At 40.5% G+C, this 14,927-nt stretch overlaps 1 protein-coding gene across 1 annotated transcript in view; it reads right to left on the bottom strand.

Annotated features, from left to right (window-relative positions):
- Positions 1–14,927, bottom strand: part of LOC124171643 (CCR4-NOT transcription complex subunit 6) — a 328,368-nt gene that overhangs the window by 79,580 nt on the left and 233,861 nt on the right. The window lies entirely within an intron of this gene.

Below are 14,927 nucleotides of genomic sequence, written 5' to 3'. Positions count from 1 at the left end.
CAGGCAGTAATTCCCCAATGTCAGTAACAGAACAGGACTAAAATTCAAATGTAGTGTAGAAACTGGACCAAAATCACCCCAGTGGATGGTTCTTATTTTCTAATCACAAGATGCATTGTTACAACGAACATAACATAGATGCAGAGAATAGAAAGAGTAAAATAGATACAAAATATACAAATGCATGCATTTATATGTACATTCAAGTTGACACCCTAGAGGGAAAAATCTTTGATCTCCAGACCTGAGGGCAATGTGACAATGCAGCCGAGCCCTGCTCCTACCCAGGGCCATAAACACTCCCACAAAGGCCTCATGCAAGAAAGGGCCCAGGAAGGGCATAAAGGCTTCAACCACTAAGATCCGAGATTAACTTAATGGGAGTGGGCTAGCATTTTTAAGAGTTGAGAAGCAATATTTGAATTTGCAAACTTTTACTGAATACTCTCTGCATCTCATATCTTGTGCAGAGGTTAAAATAAGATATTGACTTCTTTACATAACTAAATCGAGTAGGCAATAAAATGGAGGCTGTGTTTAATGAGTGCTCATAATATCCAAAGAAGGATGTAGCCCTTCTATTTCTCTATTCACCTTAAATTACACCTCATATTTTGCATTGGTGCTATTTCACAAATGGGTAAGATCTACCATTTCATCAAATTGTATATTTAAACATAATTATACAAATTAAATATTGCAAAATAGTTAATTACATTTTTTCCGAAACATCACGCATCCGTGGCTAGGTGTCGCAAGATGTGTAGCGACGTGATCAAGGATCTGGTATTGTCCAAGAATGGTATGATGTGTCAAATTGCTGAGCAATTGGTACAAACGATATTTCAGCCACCCCACCAAGCAATCACACAAAGTTGTACGAGAGGCAATGGTAGGGGAGGCAATCGTAGTTCCATGATCATGCAGAGCAATTGCCCCAATTGCAACACTTGGATAAAATAAACAAGCTCTTATGAAGGCAAGTAACGTGCGATCATGCCATTGCACATCATGCAGCCATTGATGCGCAGTTCTTGGAAACAAGCGGTTAAAGCCGCAGATATTTTCGAAAGCGAGGTTACCCTTGCTTATTTTCAGTCATTCTTGTTCAACTTTTCTTTTGCTCTTCAAGATTGAGAATAACCTAGACAATCTGGCACGGAAACACCTCCTGAAATCAGTATACGAATACGTCAATTTGTTTCACAGGTACGATAACTTAATTTCCCGCAACTGCAGTTTCATTTAGTTTCATCAGTAACATATGCAGAACTCACACAAGAGCGGAACACACAGAAGGCAGGAATAAAAAACCAAATCAATCGATATTGGAGGTTGGTGGTACAGTTTGATGTCACCTAGATTCTTTTCTGACTGTGAACTCTATGCAAACCCTGCATAAATCCAAGTCAACTCTACTCTTAACCCACACCATCACTCACCTTGGTCGTTTAATTGCTTAGAAGCTCCACTTTCACCCATTCTACTGTATGTATTCAATTTACGAAAGAGGACTACAAAACACTATGACCTCACCAAAAATATGCTAAGGAAAGCTAAAAATATTTGATGATTCAATATTATCTGAACGTGCTGACATATTTTCCTTCTAGAGACTCTACTAGCACTCTGGCAACTCAGTGGATATACGTAGCATGAATTAGTGAACTGACAACAAAGAGTTTTGTTTCAAGATATTAGAAGGAGAGTACAAAATTAATGAGATGATTTAGTGAGCATCACGGCCTGCATTTGAATACTATCATGCGGAGGCAATGATGGGCTATAATGCGGAGGAATACTATGATGATGAGCTAGCTTGGAGTTGGCGGCATGGCTTAGACAAGTTGCCAATACTAAGCTGAGGCTAAGACTACAATTACCAAAAAAAAACAGCACATGCTGCATTCTATCCTGTAGTGGACCTATAATACTGCTAAGAAAGAAAAAAGTTTCTGTTGAGATCTCTCCCTAGCGTGAATCAGCCTGGTAGGGCATAGTGGGGATAGGTTGTCCCAAAAAAAAACATTTTTTTTAAATTTCAAAATCGTCAATTGGATTTTGATGACCCTCGCGTGTACAAGGATAGGCAAAAAAAGATTTTCAAAATTTTTTAAATAATTAGTTAGTGAGAGGCACCTAAATACGAATACCCTTAATTTGTCATACAATTTTGTGAAAACTGCCAATATAAGGGTAATCAGGGTAAGCTTTGATCCACAGGGCAAATATTTTGTCGTTTTTTGCGTATCTTTCACCATTTAGGCTTTGCAGCCTGACACCAAGAGTGGCGCTACGCAATGTGGATCGCGCCATGCTGCCTAACAGATGGCTGAGGCCGTCCCCCTCCCCTCCCTCTCCTCCTTACCCACGGTCGCCTGCCATGTTCACATGTTTCAGTGACTCACTTTCTCTCTCTCTCAAATTCAGATTTTGAACTCGTTACGTAGACCAAATAACATCGGCAGTAATTGTAATCAATGTTAACTTTATTTTGGAAAATTGTAGCAAATTTGTTAACCTACTGAGAAAATTATTCAACAAAGCCAGGTTTCAGTTGAACAAGCTCTTCCTTAGGGAGAGGGAGGGTTGGAGGGGCAGAGTTGAAGTTGGCACAAAAATACTCATTGAACACACCTGGGTGCTGTTCACCATCAAATGGAGAAATCAGTCCATTGTAGGAAACAGAAGTAGAGATTCTGTGCAACTTTCTCTGAGCATTGATAAAGATCCAAAATCTTTTGGGATTGTCATGCATTCCATACAAAATTTTTCGTCTATGGTTCTTGTAGTCCTGGCGAATTAGGATGCATGAATGATACTTTAGAGTAGGTATTTGCGAGTAGTGCTTTTTAATCTCAAGTCGAGTTGAAAACTACTCGCGAGTATCGAGTAGAGTCTAGTCATTTCTGGATCTGGCAATGTATGCACTGTAAGAGGCGGCTGTCGTCTTCCTTACCTCATATCTTTCCCCATCCAAACTCAGCGATAACTCCTTTCCTTCCGGCTCCCACAATTCCCCCACCCCTGACAGGAAGTGCTATCATGGCCACGTAAGGTAAGAGATCTTTCTTAAGAACGTGGGCCTGCTACGCACCCGAGAGAATAACAGAAAAATGCTTACCAGAGGGAGACGACAGTGCGTTGGGCAGTCGACGTGTATACGCAAAGGAAGGAAGAATAAAGTGTGATTTCACCGACATGTGACTTCTCCTTTTTTCTGCGCGACTTTCCTTATACTCCTGCGGATGACGAGGACGAGCAGGCCCGGCAACTTACAACTTGGTGTCATGAAGTGGGATTTGTCCATCTAACTGTAGCAGACCGGAGGATGGAATATCGTTGCAGTATAAGGAGGTAAGATCATTATGGCGGGGCGAGTAAGTGTTGGCGGAAAAGAGGTTGAATTGCAGCAAGTGATAGAGGACGTCCATGAGAGGCTACGTGAGTTAGCCTGCGAAAATCAATCCCTAAAATCCCGATTGGTTGAACGCGATAGTGCCCTTAATTCCAGTTTAGGCCCCGACAGTAGGAAGTTCTCGTTATTATTGTCTGTTGGAGTGCTTACGCGTGGCCCGCCCAAGAATGTGCTTGCATTTTTTGAGTGTTTAGATGAAATGTCGTTAATTAGTGGCTGGGCCGATGCAGATAAGTTATGAGTTGCAAAATTGCGTGTATCGGGTGGAGCAGCAGAATTCGTCCGCTCGAAGCAGGAGTGTCGTGACGCCACCTCTTATGAAGACTTTAAGAAAGTGATTACTGAAAGGTATAAGCGGAAACACGATGCTTGGTTCTATTGGGAGCTTGTTTCTCAGATGATGCGGGGCCCAACGGAGGATATAGAGGCTTTCGCTGATCGGATAAGGAATGCCAACGCGAACACTTATGAGAGAAATCGATCCCCGGAGTTTTTTGAGGCCGCTGAGAGAAAGTGGGAGGACCTTGCTGACAATGAGCAAGGCTCTCTCACTGTTGTGAGAAAAGAAGAAAACGCATGGATTCCTGATGATGAAGTTCCGCTGCTGCAACCCCAATCACAATATCTTCTTCGCTCGAGAACATGTTCATCTCATCTGACACTGCCCTCTCCACTTGTACCAACACCCCCTCCCAAGCCCCCCCACTACTTCCTGCACAAGAGAAAACCACAACCATCACGATGGGGACAGGAGCAGGAATAGTGTAAATTTTGGTGACTTATCTTTTTTATTTGTGGATCCGTTAGGTAAGCAGGATGTGGTTCTAATAGGGGATGGTGTTTGAGATGGTACAAGCTTGGTGATTACTGATAAAACGTGGGCGTTAGCCATGAGTTTTGATTTGGGTAAGGCTCAAAAGGAGAATGCTAAATGTATTAGTTGTAAATGTTGTGTAATTGTTGACTTTGTTGAATGAATTACTGAAATTACGATTGAGATTTTGGAATTAAAAAAATCCAAATAGGCTCGAGGAGTAACAATAGGAGGGGATTCACAGTTGATAGTAATATGATTAGGGTGGAGTATTGTTTGAGTGGAGAGTTTTGTATTAGGGTGGAGTGTTAAAAAGAGGAATCTGAAACCTTGGTGGATTTAGAGAGAAAAAGGTTTATAATTCACAGTGTCCGGCGATATCTGGTGGAAATGTTTTATATCCATGAGAATAAAATAAAATGGTAAACTTCCACACAATTTTATTTACAAAGTAACGACCTGGTTTCGACACGTAGTGTTGTTATCAAGGTACCAGTTCTATATATATACTGTCCAGCAAGAGAAAGGTGGGGTGGAACGGATAGCAAGGGAGGGGGGAGACAGTTTGACTAAAAAGATGCGTAATAGGGAAGGTCTTTGAAGGAGGGGGGGGGGGGACGAGGGATTACGTAAATCAGGGAATCGGTGAGGTAGGAAGAGAAGTCATTGCAACCAGGAGAGGAGCGGGTGTTGGCGAAGGTCACAAATTAAAAACATCTAAGAGAGGGCAGGAATGTTCAGGGTTAAAAGAGGCGATTGGGTAGAATACACTTCATCGTTACAAAGATTATGTGGGCTATTAACATTTTCAAATTTCTCGTAAAAGTCCAGCTTTTGCCCTTTCTCTATGTAATGTAAAGTATCAAAATCAAAGTTACTATAATGTTTACAGTGATTCAAATGTTTAGCAAAACATGATTTTTCGTTATTATTGATAAAACTATGTATTCCTGTGTTCAATCACTCGATCTTTAAATCTCCTCCCCGTCTGTCCTACATAACGAATATCACAATCATTACACTTTAGTAAGTATACACCACTTGGTTATTACACTTGGTTATACTTGTCTTTGGAGTTACACAATCATTTCTCCAATGTTGCCGGGGTATAGAATGTCTTTGGGGGCTTTGTCTTTGGGAATTATTTTCTTTAGATTGTATGATAATTTACCTACAAATGGCAGTTTTACCCAACGGGAAGGTACATTGCTCTGAAATGACAGAGAGGTTAGTGACTGTGTGGCTTTCTTGGATCTTGAGTGCTCCAGTAGCTTGTCAAAGCATGAAGAATTGAAGCCATTACGGATAGCTATAGTTTTGATTGTCAGCAACTCCTTTTCAGATTTGGGAATTGACAGGGGAATTTTGAGTAACTTATTTGTCATGCACCTCATAGCAGCAAATTTATGAGAAATGTGGTGACAGGAGTCATTAGGGATAATGGTGTCGGTAAAAGTCTTTTTTCTGAAAACACCAAAATCATGATGGTCATTAACAATTGATATATTTAAATCTAAAAAGTCAATATTAACGTCCCCATATTCCATCTAAAAATCGATATTGTCATGTAATGAATTTAAAAACTTTAAAAAAATGTCTTTCAGTTCCCATCCATAAATATAAAATGTAATCTAGGTATCTAAACCAGTAGACGAGGTTATATAGAAGGGGATGATTGGATTTAAATAACTTCATCTCTAGATGGTTCAAAAAAATTTCAGCTAAAATAGGGGATAAAGGTGAACCCATGGCGAGGCCAGATGTCTGAATATAGTAGTTACCGTTATACAGAAAATAATTCTGTGAGGTGCATAACTTTAAAAGATTTGTGATCTCTTCCTGGACCATGGGGTCACAGTTAGAATTTTTAATTAGCTCCAGAGTCAAGTTAGAGGCTTCTGAGGCAGGGACAGAAGTAAACAAATTCGTGACATCAAAGGATATTAGTTTACCATTAGCAGGAGGAATTATATTAGAAAGTTTCTCGGCTAGTTCAACAGAGTTTTTTATGCTATGTTTTGGTTTGAAATTAGAATACTGTCCAATTAATAAGTTCAACTTGACCGCTAGCTTATACGAGGAACAGCCGAATAACAGAAAGGAATAACAGAAAAACGCTTACCAGAGGGAGACGACAGTGCGTTGGGCAGTCAGCGTGTGTGTACAAAGGAAGGAAGAATAAAGTGCGATTCCTCCGACATGTGACTTCTCCCTTTTTCTGCGCAACTTTCCTTATACTCCTGAGGATAATGAGGACGAAAGCGCCCGGCAACTTACAACTTATTCCCATTTTTCCAATCCCCTTTAGAATTTGGCTACTCTGAATGCTTAGGTTGATGTAAAAAGGAAAAGATAATAAGAAATGTTGATGGTAATTGTGTCAGTATTAGGAGATGAATAAAAATTAATGTGTCTTACACAGTTCCTTAAGTACAATTGAAATGAATTAACCTCTAGTAATATGTTGTCAATTTAATTTACTAATGTATCCAAACTGCTGGGTAAGAGCCCTGAATAAAAGCATTTGCACCTCTGTAATAAACATTAAATACGTAAATGAATCATATAATATTTGATCTTATCAAATTCTCATGCAGATAAGACACTTGTTCTACATGATTAGGGAAGTAGCAGGTTTTGACGTCTCCATGTTACAGTACTACTGCAACTGCAGAAAATTGTCTTTCGTCACTCCTGTGGCTGGACAAGTACTTTTTTGACAAAATTGATATATTTGAGAACTCTAGGAATTTTGGTGAAGAGTTCTCGGGATCGCCACCGGGTCAGGAACTCCATATCTGCCAACGTTTCGATGTCCGACTCGGTCATCGTCCTCAGGGCTGTGAATGTCGAGTGAGAATTTGACTTGCTTATATACAGTCACTCTGGTGGTCAGGTGACTGCTGATTGGCTGTCGTCAGCGGCATGCTCTGATTGGTGGTTTTGCCTAGCCTTTTGTATAGTCTTGAGCACAGGTTTCCAGGTGCTGCTCAGAGCATATCCGGAGTCTCTATTGATGGTATTCTTAGACAGTCTAATTTCAATAGACTCTTTGATGAGTCGATCCCAAAAGCCATTGGATCGGCAGAGCATCTTGGTGTCGTCAAACTTAACAGTATTTTTGCATTCCATCCAATGCTCTGCGATGGCTGACTTTTCGGGCTGTCCTAGGCGGAGGTGGCGCTTATGTTCTTTGAGCCGCGTGTCTATAGTGCACCGATGTATATTTTCCCGCACCCACATGGCACTTGGTAAACGCCAGGTGTCTTCAATCCTACCGGATCTTTTGCTTAGACGAGCATGTCCCGGATCTTATTCTTCGATCACATGAACTGTCAACACAGCAGCATCAAGTTCACCATGGAAATAGAAGAAAATAATAGACTTCCGTTTCTCGACGTTTTGGTTTCCAGAGATTCCAGAGATTGTGAAGAGATTCAACATACAGACCATCCACAAACCACCAAATAAGATCCGGGACATGCTCATCAAAGCAAAAGATCCGGTAGGATTGAAGACACCTGGTGTTTACCAAGTGCCATGTGGGTGCGGGAAAATATACATCGGTGCACTATAGACACGCGGCTCAAAGAACATAAGCGCCACCTCCGCCTAGGACAGCCCGAAAAGTCAGCCATCGCAGAGCATTGGATGGAATGCAAAAATACTGTTAAGTTTGACGACACCAAGATGCTCTGCCGATCCAATGGCTTTTGGGATCGACTCATCAAAGAGTCTATTGAAATTAGACTGTCTAAGAATACCATCAATAGAGACTCCGGATATGCTCTGAGCAGCACCTGGAAACCTGTGCTCAAGACTATACAAAAGGCTAGGCAAAACCACCAATCAGAGCATGCCGCTGACGACAGCCAATCAGCAGTCACCTGACCACCAGAGTGACTGTATATAAGCAAGTCAAATTCTCACTCGACTTTCACAGCCCTGAGGACGATGACCGAGTCGGACATCGAAACGTTGGCAGATATGGAGTTCCTGACCCGGTGGCGATCTCGAGAACTCTTCACCACGTCCATTCGCCGGGAAAGCACGAAATCTTTCTAGGAATTTTTATTAAAAATTATGGCAACGATTTTTAAGACTCTTGAATCTTCATGGAATTTAATTGGACGATGCGAACGAATTATAGAACTTAGCTTTAGCCATAGGGACCATTTTTTTCTTAAATTCTCACTTTGTTTAATCAACCTTAGCAACTCTTGTGTTGTTAGTTCAAGAAGGAAACAAAATGCAACAAAGGAATAAACGAAAATTAACAGTAATATTCAAATGGGCAAAAAGATGGCACTATTTGTGATGTCAAACAGGGAAAAACTGGCACTGTCCGCTAAAGCTGAAAAGTTACTTGTCAATTCCTAGAAATTTGGAAAACAATTTTTACGCATTCTCCCAACGTTTGAGTTAAGAAAGTGGAGTAGGGTATAAAAGTATCGCACAGTAAAGTCAGAGCGATGAAGAGGTTCACTCCGATTATTCTGAATATGCCACAGGGTCAAAAGATGGTCGGCCACCACGGTTGACAAATAGGCATTCGGTGCCAACATCGACAACTATAGCGTATACAGCAAGCTGAAACTCCCAGGCCAAGGCATCTTATCGACTTTAAAAACGATATCATTACGATAGTGCTTGTTGGCAGATTTCTGAACCTACTGGCCTCGGTAACTCTATAACCAAAACAATGACTCGACATTCGCACTACTCCTTGAAACACTCGATTTGAGTACCAACTACAGTGGAACCTCGTTAAAGCGATGCACCGTCAATTGATCCTATAATAAGCATGTTCAAAATTTCGTTTTTACGAGGCCCTTTTGGTGTTGGCTCTCGCCATAGCGAGGGTTTCACCGCCGGAAAAACTTACATCAAGACTCCTTAATCTCTGTAATTGCTAGCGATCTGTTAGAAATGAAGTTAATGGAGTGCTCAGTCTAAAATTTTTGTGGTAAACTGTCGTTCGATAAACAAGTAGTTAATTTTGGTGAAAATATTGTGGCATTAGCATTCGCGAATGCTTGATCTTCTTTTGTTCCTTGGGCGGCAGAAAGCAGTCGTCCGCATACCCACACGTCCACGAGTTGCATGAATAGAAAGCATTTGATGGAACACACCATTGCCAAAAAAACACCAAACACGTCTAAGCGAGAAAATAAAAATAAAGGAGTAATATGAGGTATATTGGCTATTATTTGCACCACCTCCGGTAAAGCGACAATTCGCTATAGCGAGTGTTTATTGGTGCACCGTGGGGTGTCGTTTTATCGAGGTTGCACTGTACTCGACTCGACTCGAATTTTCGAGTACTCGCACATCCCTCCTTGAGAGTGATGAACAAGGAGCGGCACAATGCTTCAAGGCCATCGGTTTATTTTTTAGGGCAATCGCCCCCGGGAAATATCGGAGGGGTCTTCTTTTCAACAAACTGCAAATAGTTCATTCACAACAGGCATTCAGTTCATTCATTACGGCCTTGAGAGTGCCAGCTAACTATTGAAGCCCTTGGTATTCATGGAAGTATTCACAGATCTTCAAAATCCAAACCTAATGTGTAGGGTGGCATGTGAGCCCCCACTGGGAAAATAAAATCCCCTAATACACAAGTCTTCATTTGGAGGTTCACTAAAACCCCATAAAATGAGATGAAATAGAAAAAATACTAATTTAATTGACTTCAATGAATGAAGCTGAATTGTAACACTGATTTCTTTAATTATAGAAAGAAAAAAAATTGACTACACCAGAACTCAAATTCAGGGCACAAGACTCGCGTCCATGGCAAAAATCACAGGACACACGCCACAATGCACTTGGCTATGGCGCTTGCTAAAAATAGGTGCTTACTCAAGGGAAGCTATGGTGCACCAATCTTTACTTGCCATTATCTCTCGAACCTGGGCCTATGGGGAAGAAAGCCATGACATTTTTTCTACATCATTTGCATAGTTTAAGAAAATAAAATTGGCATTAAGAACTCGAAAATAACTCCCACAATGTCTCCTAGTTAGGAAAGAGCCTTTCGCTAAACACATTTATCCTGGATGTAAGACATATGAGATAAGTTGTGACAGAACAAATTTTCGAATCTCATTTTTATATCTGAACCCAAAAAATGATGGCCCTTTCACCAAAAATAATGCCTTAGCAATAAATACTTTTTTGACCTTCCTGTGCTCTTTTTTTCAAGGGGCCATTGTAGGCATTGAGGATACCAGCCAATGTGTTCATTCTCTTTATAGAATTCTCCCCCATCATCATCATCATCACAGGTCAACAATCCTAAGATTGGTTTGCTGCAGCTCTCCACTCATTTCTCCTACCAGCTAATCTTATGTATTTCTTCTCTTTTGCCAATGACCGATATACCCTCTCGAGTAGTCAGAGATCCAAATGGGGGACTATTTTACCCCCGACATATTTTACTTGAGAAAATTACATCATGACATGATGGAATTCTGCCTCAGACATTGCGAATTAATCATTTGAGCCCATAATTAGTTGAATATATCAGCTTACAATATTATTTATCAAAGCCAAATTGAGTCGGTTCATAAAAATGCTTCAAGAGTGAGCTAAGAAATGAACTGTTTAATGTGTATTCCAATAACAGTTAATACTTGCCCAATTGTTAGTTGCTTAAATAACTCCTGACACTCCTGGTTTCTACTGCATTGTTTGAGATAAGTGTGGGTACATTGACACTAGTGAAGAGTGTTCTGAGACATTCAATGACAGCCTGAGCCGTTTCCGTATGCTGACGATTGTAAAGGATTAGCTGATTAGCCTTTCAAGGGACAGAAAAAGGGTCATCAATGTCTTTGCCAAAAGGAAAACCTACCTCATCTAGTTGATCTATAAAAAAATTAGGTCAGGTACCCTATCACAGCTCAAGTATCGAATGGGAGACATGACATCCTAACTAAACTGTTTCCATCTGCGCCATGGTTTTGAATGCTTTTCTTGACCCTCATGACTCCCATTGGAGACAAGCAATTTCTTCTGCATGTATGCATCAAGCTTACTCACCATTGTAGACCAAGGATATAAATTTGTCATAAATGAAAGGAATGCTCCCCAAATCCCTCTTATATCTCCTACAACATCTCATTAGTAAACAAGTGAATTTCAGATTCGCAAGCCCCATCTACAGTAGAATGAACATGAAGGCAGATATAGGTAACATGTGTTAAACAAAAATCTGCGAATGACAGTATTCATAAATGCATAACACTAGAGGCAGCTGTTCTCTTAGCATGTAGTAGAAACGACTAAAGGAAACATTGCCAGAGCTGAATCAATTCCAGAGTTATGGTGAAAAAAATGTACACATTTTATTACAGGCACCTTCTACTTTAAACAAGAATCCATTGAAGTCAGATTATTTGTCTTCCCCCTCAACTCCCTCTAATTAAAACATGCTGGCAGTGCTCATTGAGGACTCCCACAGAGGTTGTAGGATACCTTCCCCTAATGGCAGCTGTAACTAGAATGCCAGTTCAGAAAAACTAAGCTCCCCTACCGCAATTCAATATTGCTTTTTATAACATATCACAATGACTGAAGTATAGATCAGGCTTCCGGTAAACCACACATGATGAAGGGCTATAATACAATGAAAGGGGGAACTGACTCAACTCTGTTCCACTCACACATCCACTCGCATCACCTGAGAATGGCCGTTACCAATTTATTACTCATGATTAAATGTGGCTGGTATAAATCCACAGGTGTTGTTAGATGTAAACAAAGTCACATCCTTGAAAACAAGAATTTTTTTAACAACTAGCACTTTAGCTTCACAGGATCACCTTGATGCAAGGGTTAGAATGACAAAAGATATCAAAGTGTTTCCAAAAAAAAGATTGCAGACCAAAGGGAACTTGTCAAAAACTGAACATTAAAAGAAAATAAGACAAATAGAGCTCTTAGTGCTGCCATTTTGTTTGCGAAGCCATGCAAAAGTGTTAGTGATTTGCAGAAATTGTGAACTGACCAATGATCAGACCTCGGAGAGAATGGGAGAAAAGGAAATTAGCCTGAATCTTGTAAATATTCTTCTGAAAATAAGATTTTTGGACTACTGAACAATTTAATTTCAACAATTAATAAATGTAAGACCAATGAAATTTTTAAAAAGAATTTTCAAGTATTGCGGTGAAGGATAAAAATTATTATGTTATATGTACCATCTATTCATTGCTACATTCCATGCCTATGTTATGCCTATTGATCATATAAACACTCGCTATAGCAAATTGTCGCTTTACTGGTGATGGAGCCAATAATAGCCAATAAATGTATTGTCAACACTTACATAGGAACAGGATTGATGGGGCAACAAAGACAGTTTTATCCAACAAACTTAAGCATATATACAAATGAAAGGTGATGTTTTTTTTCATCACTAAATTTCCTTACTTTAATAACAAACTAGCCATTCAATTTATAAGCGCCATACTGAACAAAACTCATGCAAAGCATTGCTTTGTCAATCAGTATCCCAATGCACCACCGACGAAGCCAATTTTCTATGTACATATTTAGTGCATTTACATGATCATTCTATTATTTAGGTATTTTCCGCTGAAAATTCAAGCAATTACTGATAAATAGTATCCCAGTTATTTAATGCCTCAAATGCTTCCATTGGTGTATAGATTGTTCCGGTACGTTTAACAAAAGTTATGTGAAATAATTAGAGATGGATCGAATAGCAGATTTCTGGAACTCGAATATCAAATTTAAATATTAAATAATTGCTTGAATATTCGGATATCTCGAATTTCGAATACTAAAATTGAGCAAAGCATATTATGTATGATGTTAGGCATGATGTGGTGGAAGTTCGTAATATTATTGAAATGACACATTGCAATATTTCCACTTATAGATTTATTTTACTCTAAGCGTTTCGTCGTTACAACGACATTTTCAAGTGTGAAAAAAGTGTCTCAGAGATTTTCCTTATATATCTTGGTGCTTGAAGGGGGGGAGGAGTAAGGTGTAGAATGGGATTTGGGTGATGAGAAGTGAGGATATTGAAGGCTGTGGGGGGGGGGGGGGGTCGTTTTTAGGGTCTCGAACTGAAGCAGGGTGAGGGGGAAGGAAAGAATGGTTCTAGGATGGGTGACGGTATCCCGCACTCATTCACTGTCTTCTTTCGGGTATATATTGTAACGGCAGCGCTAATTATCATTTAAGAGTAGCACTTGTCACAATTCCTACCCTTTCCTTTTTGTTACTATTTGAGTGTATTTGGTATGAATGTAAGTGTTTCATGTGTGCGTGTGAATAGCATTTTTTTTTTAAATACCGCGCAAACAAGGTGAATCACGACCCGATAGAGCGCGCTAGTGGAACCACTGCCCTCCCCTCCCTTCCCCTCTCACGAGACAGTCAGTGATGGGACACTCAACATCCGAGAGAGACAGCCAGGCATTGAACCACTCAACACCGGAGAGAGATGGTGGAGAGGAGTCGGTCGAGCATTCATTGAACCACTCAACATCGGAGATAGACGGTGGAGAGGACGGTCGAGATTGATCGAGCCACCAACGTTGGAGAGAGTCGGTGGAGCATTGGAGCCACAGGCTACTGGAGATAGAGAGAAAGCACCTTGGCAACTCCCCAGTCGTCGGCATGGAAAATGCAACGAGGAACCATCACGAGCGCATGAGAAGTCTACTCGGCCACGTCATCACCTCGTGTTCCCGAATAAGGTGCAGTAATCAACCGTGTCCCCACCACTGTCCCCGGTCGAAGCAGCGTCGAGAACGTTTCTCCCTCCTACCCCCCTCTTTTCCCATCGCAAGAAAGCGCTGGAACGATTAGTGAATCTTCAATCTCAAAAGTGCAGCAGAGGACTTTTTAAACCTTGCGAAAAGATTTAAATGCAGTTCATTTCAAGTTTACTTTTATGTTATCAAGTTGATTTTTGGTTTCTTTGTATTTTGTATTTGATCCTTGACAATCCGGCCCTACTAACATTTTTTTCAAGTGCTACTCCCCATATTTTTGTATGTTAAATTTAATTATTGCAATCTTTGTCAATAAATGCATTTCTTGTGTTCGCAACCCAGGAATACGTGTGGTCTTTCACCCTCAACCTCCCCTTCCAATTATCCCGTACGTTTCGCATCCTCAAAATTACTCGTTTTTTACGTCGCCCCCGCTCTGAGGTGTTTCTTGCTCTATTTTATAACGGACGCAAACCCGTTCGTCACAATATGTTTATTTTATATGTTTACTGTGGGGATATATGTTTATTTTTCAGCTCTAATTGATTGCCACTAAGTTTTCTATTTACAATTAGAATAATATGCAGCATTGTCCAAACAGTACAATTTTCAAAGAAACAAGCACAGCATTAACCCCTCAAACAGTAGTGACAGATTGGAAACGCCAACTGCATACATCATGTAGCGTGCCATGCTTCGCTTTGAAGGCAATGACGTCACTGAAGCAAGATCTGACTTGTTCGTCCTTGACTCCCTCATTTGTTGCTCCGTTGCTTGAAATACGGAGGGAGCGCACTCCTTCCCCTCCAGCTCTACGCTCTTCTGCTGCCCACCCTTTCCTCATGCTGAGCGGTTGAGCACCTCGTTGCATGTGACGTTAATGCTGTTTTAAGTACTGTTAATTGTGTTGCTGATTGTGCAGTTGCAATTTAATTTAATG

This window comes from Ischnura elegans, chromosome X (genome assembly GCF_921293095.1).
Source record: "Ischnura elegans chromosome X, ioIscEleg1.1, whole genome shotgun sequence".
Taxonomy (NCBI): domain Eukaryota; kingdom Metazoa; phylum Arthropoda; class Insecta; order Odonata; family Coenagrionidae; genus Ischnura; species Ischnura elegans.
Note: the sequence above shows the minus strand (reverse complement) of the source record. Positions and strands in the feature narration are given on the sequence as shown.